Genomic DNA, 15188 nt, shown 5'->3' with positions numbered 1-15188 from the left:
ACATACTAATATAAAGATTTTTAACAAGAGAAGATCCATTCACAACGCAAATATTGTCATGATTATCCACCACTAGATGAGACTATGATTGAGCAATAGGATATACCACATGTTGTATCTTAAAAGACTGAACCATAGACCTCACCACAGGCTCCACCATAATTTCCACCACTTAAGCTAAAAAGCCTTGACCTTTGTCTTGTGCATCAACCACCTTAAGATAATAATGTTGTGTTTTTGAATGAACTGTTCTCTCCCCACCAGAAATAACATTTGCATCCTGTTGTAACCGTCTACAATTAGATAGATCATGATTAATCATTTTACAATTTGAACAAAATAGAGACAATTTCTCATATTTCACATCAACAATAAACACAAATCATGATCTTTCCACCAAATTTGATTAGGAGAATTTGGTAACAAATCAACATCAAACAAGACACGTATAAAGAAACATCGAGACTTATTCTTGATAGTATAATCATCTAAAGATAAATGTGTATCAATTTCACGTGTCATTAAGAAAATCACTTTTGACTGCCAATACTCCAAAGTAAGGTCATGAATGCGAACCCAACATTGAGTTTTCGTTTCATGGAAGCTAGGATAAAATCTTTTATCCAAGAAAATACACCAAGAATGCCAAGAGAATCCAAGTTCTAACTGTTAAAACCCTTTACATGTCTCCTAAAGAAGAAAAAGCAAATTCATAAAACCATTTGTTAAGTGAAATTATCTTCCATTGACCCAAATGCTTCCAAGCCACATCAAGTTTTTTACAAAGGTCTAAATGTGTAAGCGGTTTATCTCCTTTTGTTAACAAAATACATTCATGCAAATGATTTTCACACCCCTCAAGACCAATAAAATGAACTTTTTTCAAAAATCTGCACAAAGGCCATACCTCCCTTTATACAAATAGAAGGTAATTGGGACTAGGGATGATAACACGGGTAAAATCTGCTATGGGTAATAAGTGGATACTTCAAACGGGTACTCGTAAAGTAACATGTAACAAATAATTTAATACTCACTAATAAATAAATCGAGTGTGGATATCATATTACCCACACTTGCTAGTATCCATTACTTGCAAAATATTAAAATTTAATTTGTATTTTATTAGATTAAATTTAATTAAAATTAAAATTTAATTTATATTTTAATAGGTTAAATTTAATTTATATTTTAATAAGTTGAATTTAATTGAAATTAAAATATTTAATTTATATTTTATTAGGTTAAATATAATTATAATTATAATTTAACTTATATTTAATTTAATTTACAATATCTTTTATATTTTTTGTAATTTTATTTAGATTTCATTTTAAAAATTTAAAAATTTATTTTTAATATTTACGAGTATTAATGGATATGATACTCACAAAATTTAAAAATTCAATGGATATTTTTTAAATGTATATCTAGCAAATAATGGGATGAGTAACAAATTTTCTATTGCGAGTCGGGTCCGTATTTGACCCGACCCGTTACCATCCTTAATTGGGACAAAAATTAACTCACACATTATTAAAGGACTTGGATAAATATACATTTTTGTACTCTCACATTTGAAAAAAATTTAAAGAAAAATAATTTTCTATGTTGTAAGAAAAAGAAAAAAAAAAGTCATGTATATGATTCACTAAGTACCAGACTTTCCTCCAACCAACCACCTCCACCCCATTCCAACAATATAAGCAAACATATTCGCCAATGAACACTTCACACTACACCTCTTAGTTACTTTAAAAGATATACTCAAATTGGATAAGAAGTTACAAAATATCTTTATAACTTCTTTTTACTCTTTAGTATTTTTTCTTTGTTCTCCTCTATTTTAATATTGTACACTCACTCATTCCTTTTTTTTTTTCACTACCTATATTTCCTCAAAAGACGACAGTTCATTATTATTAAACATTTAACATGTTAAAAATTTATTATGCATATACACATTACGACATTGAGTTTTTTTTTTCCAATTATTGACGTTAGTTAATATATTTTAAAAAGTAATTTATTTACTTTAAATGAATAAAATATGTTATTTTTAGATTAGCATATTTAGCTTAATTAATGTTTTAACATCGAAAAAATGCGTTTCATTTGTTTATTTTAGTAAAATGATACTTAAAAAACGAAAAGAGTATTACACTTCTAGATATAGCTATGCAAACACTATACAAACAAGTTTAGAAAGAGAGACATTTGGTAATTAAGTCAGGCTAAAAAATGTTCTTATCTAAGGAAATGTATTTTCTAAAGGACTAAAATAAACAATGGTATTTTTAAAGGACTAATTTCCACATATTATTTTTTAAAAATATGATATTGACTAAAACCTAAATAATATGAAAATTAAAAATGAAAATGAAAAATATAAAATTAAATAGTTTTTCTTATAAATAAAGACAATTTATTTTTAAAAATAAAATACGAAAAGTGAGTGTTATTTTATTAAAAATCTTATATGAATATCATTTATTCAAAAATATGAGAGAGATGGATCTTTATTTAAAAATTATATAAGGTATAAATACCGATTTATTAAAATTATAAAATAAAGTAAATATATTTTTTAAAACTACAAGAAATACAAGTATTATTCAATATAATTGTAGAAGAAATAAGTATGATTTCTTTATTATTTACTAACACAAAAATGTCTATGACATCATCTAGTTAATGTCTGCTAAAGGGAACACAGACGTAAAAAATGACCAATGACATTTTTGTAAATAAAACGTCAATTTTGACGTCTGTCCACGTAAGCCCCGACGTCCCTTAACGTCTATTCTCCACGCGCCTGACGTCACGCTAGCTTGACGTTTGTTGTTTACGCGCCCGACGTCACGCAATGTTGGTTCCCCAACTAATCCGACGTCACTCGAGGTCAGGTAATTACAAACCCGACGTCCCGCCTTTTATAGGGCACAACAACGACAAGAAACGTCACTGTTTCTCTTCTCCGCGAACTGAGCACCACGTTGCGCCGGCCATCGCGACCTCTGCAGGTTTTTCGCCATAAATCTTGTTAGGTTTTGATTTGTGCACTGATTTAAACATTTTGAACCGATTGGATTTCTTTTTGGTCTCCATTTCACATAAATGTAGGGTTTTCTTCCCCTTCGCACCATGAATTCTTTTCGCCGACAACCCACCCTCCTCCTCCTTCATCTGCATCCTTGTTTTTGCTACAAGAGGTTAGTTTTTAATTTTCCTCTTATTTTGTATATTGTTTTTAGTGCTTTTTTTTTATTACGAAAATTATGATTTTTATATGTTTGGAATACAATTTTGATTTGTTGCATGTTAAAATGATTTTAATGTATTTTGTTGATTTTTTTTTGGCTTATTTGTTTTATTTAAAATTTTATGATAGTTGATAAATTTAGTTGATAAATTTTGAATAAAATTTATATTTATAATTAGATCTGTTGCATGTTAAAATAATTTTAATTTTGTTTTTATTTTTTAATATTATTATTGCATTGTTATTTTATATGTGAAGATTTATTATAATTTTAGTTCACAATTTTGAGCGAACCTTAGTTCTCGTTTGAGATATAGTACAAATGATTAAATTTTTAATCGTTTGTATTAGATCTTGAATTGTCCGATTGGACAGTTTGAAAAAATTATTTTTCATAATTGCCTATAACATGTATATTGAAGTTTATGCATAAATTTGATAAAATTTCGATTGAGGCAATTTGTGTTGTTCTCTGGATGCATACTTGATTGTGATCATGATTGATTTTGTAACGTCCTAATTAAATAGATAAATCCAATTTAATAAAACGCCACATACATAAATATCCAGAGAGTACAAAAAATGGGATATGAAGTACACAGTACCTCAAACATATTCATAACAAAAGAAAGAGGCTTCACATGGCCTAAAACAAGGTACAGAGTCTCGTCAAGGGCGAGAGAAACTTAAACTACTAAAACTCCAATAGATGTGGGCCCCAAAGTGAGTCCAATGCCCGTCCATAACCATCAAGCTGCAGCGTCCCTATTGTCATTACCATTGCCAGGGGCTCCCAGATCTACTCACATCAATAAGATTGATGATCATCGCAATGGAGGAAATCACACACAATCATATAAACAAGCAAAGGGTAAGCTAGTGCAGAAAGGTTCTTATATCATAATACTCAACAGACGAGTTCATAGTCAAGCATAATAAACATACATCCACACATGAAGTACTAAACTACATAAGACACCAAGACTTGACTATCCGGATACATACGATGAGGCACCACCACCAAACTGTGGAATTACGTCCTAGCAGTGAGGCATCACCACGAGGCCTTCGCGGAAATACATCCTTACATGAGGTACCACCACGAGGCCTTCGTGGAATTACATCCTAGCCTTGAGGCACCACCACGTACTCTCGTGGAATTACGTCATGTCGCTGAGGCACCACTATGAACACCCCCCATAGGAGGGTCCACGGGATTACGTCCATTAGGTGAGGCACCACCATGAACACTCCCTATGAAGGTCATGGGATTACGTCCTACCCGCACTTTACCCAAGTTTCACCAACCACTCTTAGAGTTCTCATACACATCAATCTCATGCCAATATGTATATATATTTACCAAACCAATCAAGCATATATCACACCAAGCCCATGCTAAACACATCAACTTCCCGTCCCAATATAACATATACAATACATTTAGCATCATGGCTTGAACTGTCTTAAGCGTACCTCAACCAATCCTATGAGACATACATATATATATATATATATATATATATATATATATATATATATATATATATATATATATATATATATATATATATATACACACACACACACACACACTTAGAAATGCCAAATCTCGCTCAAGCTAAAGAGTCCTCGCTCAGGCGAGAGGAACCCCTCGCTCAAGCTACCTAATCTCGCTTGGGCGAGACTGCAACAGGAAGCACGTCGAGGTCTCGCTCAAGCTAGCCCAACTCCCTTAGGCGAGTGGCCTTCGCTTAGGCGAGCCCTCGAAATAGAGAGGGGAGTGAGCTGCTGCTGTTCTCGCTCAAGCGATAGCTCCACGCTTAAGCGAGAGCTTTCATTTTGAGCGACCAACCCGCTCGCCTGGGTGAGTTCAGTAGAGCTCTCTCTCGCGCAGAAACAAATTCACATCATTAAAGCAGTACAAACCACGCATTTTCACACAACTAATAACACATATCAACCATCCAGTACATAGAATCAACCAAACATGCATCTAAAACTTAAAAACAATAAAGCCCTAGCTTCCCTTACTTGGAAAGAGGCTAATAACAAACTGTGACCTTAAGCCAATGAACCCAGCAGCTCCAAGAGCAGGGTTACAAGCTCGAACAGCGGCACAGAGAGAATAATAGGGTTACCACGGTGAACCCTAACAGAAACCACAAAAACAAACTTTGAAAGGAGGGAGTACGATTAAAGGACCAACTTACGTGAGACGAGGTGAGCTTTTGAGCTAGCACGAACAAGAGGGAACCAAACCCTAGTAGAGCTTCTGTTGATAGGGAAAGGGAGAGAGTAAGGTACTGTTTTCGCAAGAATGGCAGAAAAGAGAGGGGTTAGTGTAAGACTCGTAGAATTTAATTAATTGAATAAATAATTAATTAATAAATGCGGGAGGGGAAATAATTATGACATTAAATTATGGTTGGCATGACGTGGAAAAGTGCTAGCTCATGTGGTTGAGAGCACTTTGATTGTGTGAGAGGACTTGGGTTCGAGTCCTATGTATGCTAACTTTTGTGTTATTATTTTATTAATTAAATCTATGAAAACAGGTTCTGGTATGTTATGATGTCTGAATTATGATTGTTAGCATGAAACATGCTTAGTAGAATTGGTTATGCACTTGAAATGGTGACTAAGTGGTCATGGGTTCAAACCTTGGTAATTCTAAATGAAACTTATATTTATTTTGCTAATGTGAACTTTGGATGGAATTGGAAAGGTTAACAGAAACCTACTGGACATCCCGTATTGCTAAATAGAGCACGGTGGCCATTGGTGATCAAAGGAAAAAGCTTGAGGATTTCAAGTATAGCAAAGGAAATCAGGTTAGGGGAGCTGGACTCCGCTGTTTTTGCTTCAAACAATATTATGATGTGATGTATGATAATTTGTGGTGCCTATATACTGTTGTAATATTGAAATACTGTGTTTCTGAGAAATTTCCAGAAACCGCCTGGCGGGTGATGAACCACCGCCAGGCTACTCATCTGTTATGTGCTATTTTGGGGTTCTGGGAAGGGAACCGCCTGGCGGCACACTCCCGGCCGCCAGGCGACGCTTGGGATTTACACTAATTTCTGGGTTTGCGGATGAAGCGCCTGGCGGGGCTGGGTGAACCGCCAGGCGGCGCGGGGCCATTTTTCCTGTTTTGGGGTTTTCTGAAATTCTGGGCTACATCTGATTGGTGGGAAAGCTGTTTATGGTTAATAATAGATGAATTCGATATTGTATGGTGTGCATTTTACGCATTAGTAGGTACAAGTGAATGAAACAGTGATTTAACGTCAAGGGGATGAAAGTGGGTTACTCTTGGGGTGTAATAGTTGTGATCCTTGCGGGGTACAATGGTAGTGAATTTGAGGGCTGAAATTATTGGATTTGTTGTGCCGAAATGGGAGAGATTGTATGGAGATGGATGATAGGTAGTGGTTGGGAAGATTAGCAGGGGTGAATGAGAGTAGAATGGTTCTCAGGTCTGATACACCGCCTGGCGGGGGGATCAGTTACCGCCAGGCGGCAGCGTTACAGTAGGTGCAGGCTAGAGTTCTTGGTGGGACTGGTTCGGACTGGATGTGGGGAAATTCGTGCAGTGGGTGTAATAGGCTTGGGCGGGAAGAAATTTGGTTACGAGATGGATTGCATAATTAGGAGAGTGGAGACTCAAGTATGATTAATGAAATGGGGTAATTATAGGGTGGACCGTGAGAAAAGAACTTTGACAGATGAGTTTTAGGGCTGAAATATACCTGTAGTGGGTTGAGTGCTTTTTGGTCAGATTGGGTACCAAAAATAAGGGGGGCGTTCTGTGAGCTTAATGGGAGAATTAACCAGGCTGTGGTCAGACTGCGGAAATAAATGTATATGTGTGATATTTGGTTGTTGGCAAATTTCTAAATAATCTTAGTTATTGTAATACACAGGCAAGATAGGATGAGAGGGCTCATACTGATATAAACCAATCTTGGTGTTGTCATATTCAATTAAAACGAGTGTTTTGGATAGTACAAATGCAAGTATGGAGACTAACAGCAGAGTGGAGTGTAGATAAATCAGTACATGACGAGGTTCTTATATGGCGCCTGGCGGTGGGGTCCAACCCGCCAGGCGGTAGCAATAGTACAGGGGATCTGTATAGCGGGAGGCGCTTGGCGGTGAGAGGTATTCCGCTAGGCGGTAGTGAAACCAGTGGTAGGGTCTGAAGAGGTAGCGCCTGGCGGTGGTGAGAGGTATTTCGCCAGGCGGTAGCAGAATCACAGAGGGATCTCGAGGTTTGGTGCGCCTAGTGGCAGAGGCAGTTTCGCCAGGTGGTCGCTGTTGCGAGAGAAATTTAAAGGCGCTGTGCGCTTGGCGGTACGTGACACCCGTCAGGCAGTCTGGAAGCTGGCAGCGCCTGGCGGCACGTGTCCCCCGCCAGGCGATTTATACTGTGGCAGCTTTGAGTTTTGATTGTCTATCTATGATCTACAATGCGTCTAGTGATGCTTTAAAGGTGGGATTGCTGGTGTTCCTTGAGTTGTGGCTCGGAACGTATCCCTTGAGTTGTGGCTCGGGATAGGGGTTAAGCACGTGGTATTCCTTGAGTTGTGGCTCGGAATAGCATCTCTTGAGTTGTGGCTCGGGATGGCGGATGAACACGAGGAACCCTTGAATTGTGGCTCGGGTTGGCGAGTGTTGCCGGTGTGAGTGTGCTGATTGTGGCCAGTACGGATGGGTCCAGATAGATTGCCCTCCTCAGCTGTTGGCTGACGAGTTTGGTAGTCTTGGGACGATACAGACTATGTTCGTATATGGGAACTCTACCTGACGTTGCGGTGTATGATCCGTAGCATATTTTCCCGCACGTGCTCTATAGGTTGTGGCCGATAGGTATGGCAGCAAGTCACCTTGAAGTAATCCTTAGATGGTGTAGAACACGAATAATTTGATTGGGGGTCAGATGCTAGGAATTAAAGGATAGAATAATGTGGAAAATTCAAGTTATGTATGTTAATATGTGTGTATATGAACATGTACATATCTGTAATATATATATGATTTATCTGCTAAGCTCACCCTATCTGTGTGTGTTTGGCGATGATCGTGTACGCGGTACACGAGAGCAGATGTTGATGATGCAGGTGGCTCTAGTGCAGCTTAGTCGCAGAGAGGGGTTCGACTTGGGAAACTCTTATGTTATTTATTGCTTTTGAAAACAGTTGTAAACCCTGATGGGTAATTTTATAACTTTGTGATTTTGGTATTGTAATGGATATTTATAAACTTTATTTGATCGTTTAATAAAATTTAAATTTTCCCGCGCTTTGGGAAAATGAGGTATTATTAAATGCGTTGAGTATTTTATTTTTTCTTTATTTTATTTATAAACCTGTAATATCCTGACGGGATGTTACAGTTAGGCTGCCTTAGGGGCTTTGGACACCCTAAGGACCAGTCCTTAGGCGCAACAGATAGGGCTAGGCCCCTTTAAATTTTAGGGCAGAAAAAGAGGGTTTTACATTCTCCCCAACAACAAAAATTTTCGTCCTCGAAAATTCATCGATGAGGTAGGAAGTAACTATGTTCTCCTTATATCCTCTAAGAACCACTACTCAGGCACGACTGATGTAACTACTCCAACATCTATAGTCACTAGAAACTTTGCCTCCATGCTAAACGATATGTGTTCAACTGTGTAGATTAATTTAGTCACTACTCTCGAAGCACTCCTAATCCTCCAACCTTAAAACTGGAATGCTCCTCCATACCTGCCCCACTAACTTGTATCTGATTTACTGACTCACTAACCATATGCTCTCCACTACCCCTTGTAGGTTTTTACCAAGGCCTCATATGACTTTAAGTCTCAAACTAAAGCACGTTAGTTATCACTTCACACCACCTTGTTCCCTCCTTAAAGCATCACTCCACTAACTTGATCACCCTTGACTTCTGGTCTACTGCCCCACACCAACAATCTTGGTCACTTTTATCCATGACGACACTCATAACATCTTGTCCCCTTTACGAACTCAAACCAATGGTAACAAGGTCCTCAACCAAGTTATTCCATTTCCAAATTAAACTTTCATTTGTTACAACCACCTAATTCAGTTCGGCATCTCACCTTCCTTTCTGATATACTAACTTGTAACCATCCTCCCACAAAAGCCTTAGAACCATGTCTTTCCTTGACTTGAAGTTTCTAGCTTGTTTATACTTATCAACTCTAAGATACTTCTCAACTAAGATTTTTCTGAATTGCTTCTTCCCCAACCTTGTCGAGAGACTCACTAGTTCCAGTCGGATGACTAGGCTATTGAAATCTCCTCACACATTCTCTTCCCAACCCAAAGAATTATGTTTCTCAACCAACCCTTACTCTTAACTCATCAAATCACGAATCTCGAATTCCGTTTTCTGGCTAAACATCTACTCTCACTTTCTCACTTCCCAATTGGCACCCCAACTTGAAACCATAACTCAAACCATCTCCTACTTCTCTTGCACAACTTTCTCTGAATAACCCCATAATTCCAACTCTAAACGATCCCTGAACATCCTTAATTGATTCTCATAAGAGCGACACTTTTGTTGTTTAAAGAGAACTAGTTGTCATAGTAATCCTCTAGGTCGTGAGTAAGATAGTTCTTTTCACGTACCTCTTACCCTTCATAAGTATCACTTGTCATCATCCCACTGCGCTCCTCTGACCAACAAAAAAAGTCACTTATTTGTTTACTCGAAATGATGCTCCTTTCATGTCTGCCGTGACAAGGAATCAATCATCATTGAGAAACCTTCCTCCAAAACTTCTATGAAACTTGCAAAATCCTTTGGACTCCCCTGTTTATAGCCTTAACATCTTATTTCCTCAACATCGCATCCACCCTTTTTAAACCATATGTCTTACTAGTCACTCCAACCTTTGTCAATACTCCTCTCGGACATTCTAAAGACTCTCTTCAAACTTGGAAAACTCGCCGCTAAACCTTGATGATACTGCTAACCTGTTTTAAATTCCTTACCTTCATCATGTTTCCACCCTTTAAAACCATAGGCCAAAAAGTCTATCATCCCTTATCCAACGTTTACCCTTGAACAGTTTATCCTCCCACTACCTCTCCTTTAAGATTCATCAAACTTGCAGTCATCCTTGTGGTTATACTTATTATAAGCCACTACTTCTCCAACCTCTCCCCCACTTCCGTATTTACTTCAAATTCTCAGTAGGAACCATCCAATTAGGAACTATCGGCACAAGTCTTCCTTCAGACACCAATGTAAAAGTGAACTCCACCACACCAAGGTTAAAATTCTAATACTTGCTTTAGAACACGTCTACAAACTCTTCTACTACTGAGATCCTTTGCGTCTATTATTCACTTTCCTCTGTCAGGTGGCTCTAATTCACGTGGCATTCCGCCCCCACTATTTAGCTTGATTTGTACTTCATACACAATCACTGACTTATCCCTTTTTAATCAAGGTACACCACCTCGTTAGTTGTCCCAAGTCATTAGAATGAGATTGAGAAAACAATCAATTCACCCTTGAGACTATGTCCCAACCTTGTAAAGGAAACAATTCAAATTGGGTTTGAATTTAAATACTTTGATCACCACGAAGGCGCCACACACTCGAGCGAATCTTCACTTGGCCGCTACTGTAGCAAAAACCACTATCTTAAACCAAACTCCTTCTTGCAGACAACCATGACTTCTTTACCATACTGGCGACATTAAAGAGTGCACGACCCTAAGCGAAGCCAAAACCCATAATCCAATCATCACCTTTTGTAACATGTATCTTTTAATTTAGATCACCCGAGCTGGCCACTTTAGTGCCAATCATCGCAACATTCTCATAACTACTCAAAACTTTTGTTTGCTTTCCTCTTTCCTTGTTGTGACATTACTAATTGTCCTTCCCTACAAGAACAAACTTAACTATGTGCTTCTCCTTCTGATGTTTGAAATCGTCCATCTCATATCCAATGTCAAACCTTCATCTTTTGTTGTCCGTTTTACTTAGAACATCCCTCCTCCTCCCAACTTGGGTAACTACTACCACTGAGAAGACCCGACTACTCCTTATTGAAGGTTTGGTATATAACTCCTAATATACTTCCTTTTCCTATCACATCATCATACTTGACTGATCTTCAAAGCTTTGCCTCCCATAAGCTTCCAACTACACGTCTGCTTTCCCTATACACTTCATGGCCTCCACCCTTAGCCTTAAACCTCCCACATTGTTCCACTTTGAATCTTAGACATTGTCAAGATGTAAAAACAAGTTGATTTCTCAAACCTTGCTGCATGAGCACGCACTAATATTTTCTCATATACTAATCTCTGAACTCAACTTTTCTTGTAAAACTTGTGGTATACGATCTTAGAACTTGATCATGTATCTCTCTCAAACCAAAGCATATCTTCTTAACTTTTAACATCATTCCTCAGCCCTCTAAACCAAGACTTAACTTTCATCATCTATCGATATACAACCCTCTACATTTTCGCACCTTTGAGACAAGGGATTTTCTCATAGGTCCTACCAATCCTGGTAAGGGTGAGTAGATCAAGTTGAGCTTGAATCTGCATTCCCTCATCGCTACAGACACAAGACATGAAACACAGAGACGTAACAAGACAAACTAAAACATACAAGGCAACACTCCATCATCTACAGACAACCAAACCTTTGTTTGTCACCCTTACTTCCCCAAACCATTAGAATTAAGAAAGGAAAAACAACCTTTGATCTAGTCATAAGTTGCACCCTCATCACTTTATCAAGACGTCTTCTGTTCTTAAAACCTTTAGTTTTACTGATAAACTCGACTAGACTTAAAACCTTACGCCCGCGAGGCATGACAAACCCACAACCTCAGGTCATCCTAAGGACGAATTGCTCTGATACCATAAATGTAACGTCCCAATTAAATAGATAAATCCAATTTAGTAAAACGCCCCATACATAAATATCCAGAGAGTACGAAAAATGGGATATGAAGTACACAGTACCCCAAACATATTCATAACAAAAGAAAGAGGCTCCACATGGCCTAAAACAAGGTACAAAGTCTCGTCAAGGGCGAAAGAAACTTAAACTACTAAAACTCCAATAGCTGTGCGCTCCCAAAGTGAGCCCAATGCCCGTCCATAACCATCAAGCTGCAGCGTCCCTATTGTCATTACCACTGCCAAGGGCTCCCACGTCTGCTCACATCAATAAGATTGATGATCATCGCAATGGAGTAAACCACACACAATCATATAAACAAGCAAAGGGTAAGCTAGTGTAGAAAGGTTCTTATATCATAATACTCAACATACGAGTTCATAGTCAAGCATAATTAACATACATCCAACAAGAAGTACTAAACTACATAAGACACCAAGACTTGACTATCCGGATACATACGATGAGGTACCACCACCAAACTGTGGAATTACGTCCTAGCAGTGAGGCATCACCACGAGGCCTCCGCGGAATTACATCCTTACATGAGGCATCACCACGAGGCCTTCGTGGAATTACGTCCTGGCCTTGAGGGACCACCACATACTCTCGTAGAATTACGTCATGTCGCTGAGGCACCACCATGAACTCCCCCCTAGGAGGGTCCACGGGATTACGTCCATTAGGTGAGGCACCACTATGAACACTCCCTATGAAGGTCATGGGATTACGTCCTACCCGCACTTTACCCAAGTTTCACCAACCACTCTTAGAGTTCTCATACACATCAATCTCATGCCAATATGTATATATATTTACCAAACCAATCAAGCATATATCACACCAAGCTCGTGCTAAACACATCAACTTCCAGTCCCAATATAACATATACAGTACATTTAGCATCATGGCTTGAACTGTCTTAAGCGTACCTCAACCAATCCTGTGAGACATATATATATATATATATATATATATATATATATATATATATATATATATATATATATATATATATATATATATATATATATATATATATATATATATATATATACACGCACACACACACTTAGAAATGGCAAATCTCGCTCAAGCTAAAGAGTCCTCGCTCAGGCGAGAGAAACCCCTCGCTCAAGCTACCTACTCTCGCTTAGGCGAGACTACAACAGGGAGCACGTCGATGTCTCGCTCAAGCTAGCCCAACTCGCTTAGGCGAGACTGCTCTCGCTCAAGCGAGTGACGTTCGCTTAGGCGAGCCCTCGAAACAGAGAGAATAATAGGGTTACTGGTGAACCCTAACAGAAACCACAAAAACAAACTTAGAATGGCAGAAAAGAGAGGAGTTAGGCTGCCTTAGGGGCTTTGGACACCTTAAGGGTCAGTCCTTAGGCCCAACAGATAGGGCTAGGCCCCTTTAAATTTTAGGATAAAAAAAAAGGGTTTTACAGATCTCTTTCATTTCATGTACTTCAGAGACCAATGCGAAATGCTCTCAAAATTTTGTCATTTATGATGTTTGACTTCTTCATATAGTGTTAGAAAAGTATGAAAAAAAAATTTTCGAATGGGTTGGGCCTTACCTTGTGAGAATTAAAAATTTGAGATTGATGAAGTTTTTTATGAAAATAGTATGGATCGAAGCTGGATGAATGAACGTCGTATCAGTGAAGAGTATGAAAATGGGGTATCTGACTTTAAGATATTATAAATCATATCAAACTTCAAACAATCATATTCATGCATAATGAATTTGTATTATCTTTTCAGCGCTTCAAGAATTCATCACCTTTATCGGAAGACACTATCCAAACACTGAGACAGGAGTGGACAACATATTTATTGGAACAATGGAGTTAGGCCCTAGAACATTAGAATTTTATTTTAAAATCTTTGTAGAACCATTTCTTGATGAAAGTTTTAGTTTTGTGGTAATTGTAAAAGTTTAGAACACTTTACAATTATGAGTTAAAATTACCACGTTGCTGGAATATAATATTAACTATGTTCTAGGAATTTTCTGTTTTTCAGGAGTGGGAATATGTAAATACAACCAAGATTTAAAAAAAAAAAACTGTTAAAATTGACGTCTGTCCTTGCACTGATAGATGTCAAGGGACGTCGGCTGTAGCACTGCCCGACATCCCTTGATGTTTGTCAGTGCAAGGACAAACGTCAATTTGAGTATTTTTTTTCCCTCTTGTTGGAGCGAGTTGAACGTCGAGTGCGGATCAAACAGACGTAAAGGGACGTTGGGCTCCTATTTTCCGACGTTAGCTAACATCAATTTTTTTTTCAGACGTTAATTTTAACGTCACCATATATGACGTCGATATTTTTGCAGACATCAAAAGCTAAAAATAACATACGTTATAGGCACTTTTTGTGTTAGTGATTACTACTACTACTAATAATAATAATAATAATAATAATAATAATAATAATAAATACCAAAGTAGCATGTGCAATGCAGAGAGTATATATTTTTTTTCATTCCTTTAGATTTTAGGGTTTGAAATTCGAAAAACAAAGCACGGAAGCTTCATTTGCAAGTCTTGGAGATGCTCATCGTTTTTTCTGTTCCACCACATGCAATGCTACAAATGATGGAAGTATCCACAGTAAACTACTCCACACTTCCACCACATGTCATCTATGCTACCCAAAATGCATGCAAGGCATTGAAGGATGTAACCAAAATGATATTTTGAAACTAACCACATTTTGAATGTCTAATCTAAATGTAAAGTTGCTAAAGTACGTAAGTTTATCTTCTTCCTACATACACGCACTACACCACCTTTATCTTGCATTTGAATATAAAATAGGAAAAAGATATAACTATCTTAATCGTCAACAATACTCCCCGATTTTAATACTAAACTCTTAAAGTGAGTTTGACTTTGATCACACATAATTTTCCTTATAAATTTCTTTGAAGAAACCCATAAAAAAAATTTATACAATTTTGATG

The sequence above is a fragment of the Vigna unguiculata genome, chromosome 9 (genome assembly GCF_037176805.1).
Source record: "Vigna unguiculata cultivar grain cowpea cultivar isolate G323 ecotype 2 chromosome 9, ASM3717680v1, whole genome shotgun sequence".
Taxonomy (NCBI): domain Eukaryota; kingdom Viridiplantae; phylum Streptophyta; class Magnoliopsida; order Fabales; family Fabaceae; genus Vigna; species Vigna unguiculata.
Note: the sequence above shows the minus strand (reverse complement) of the source record.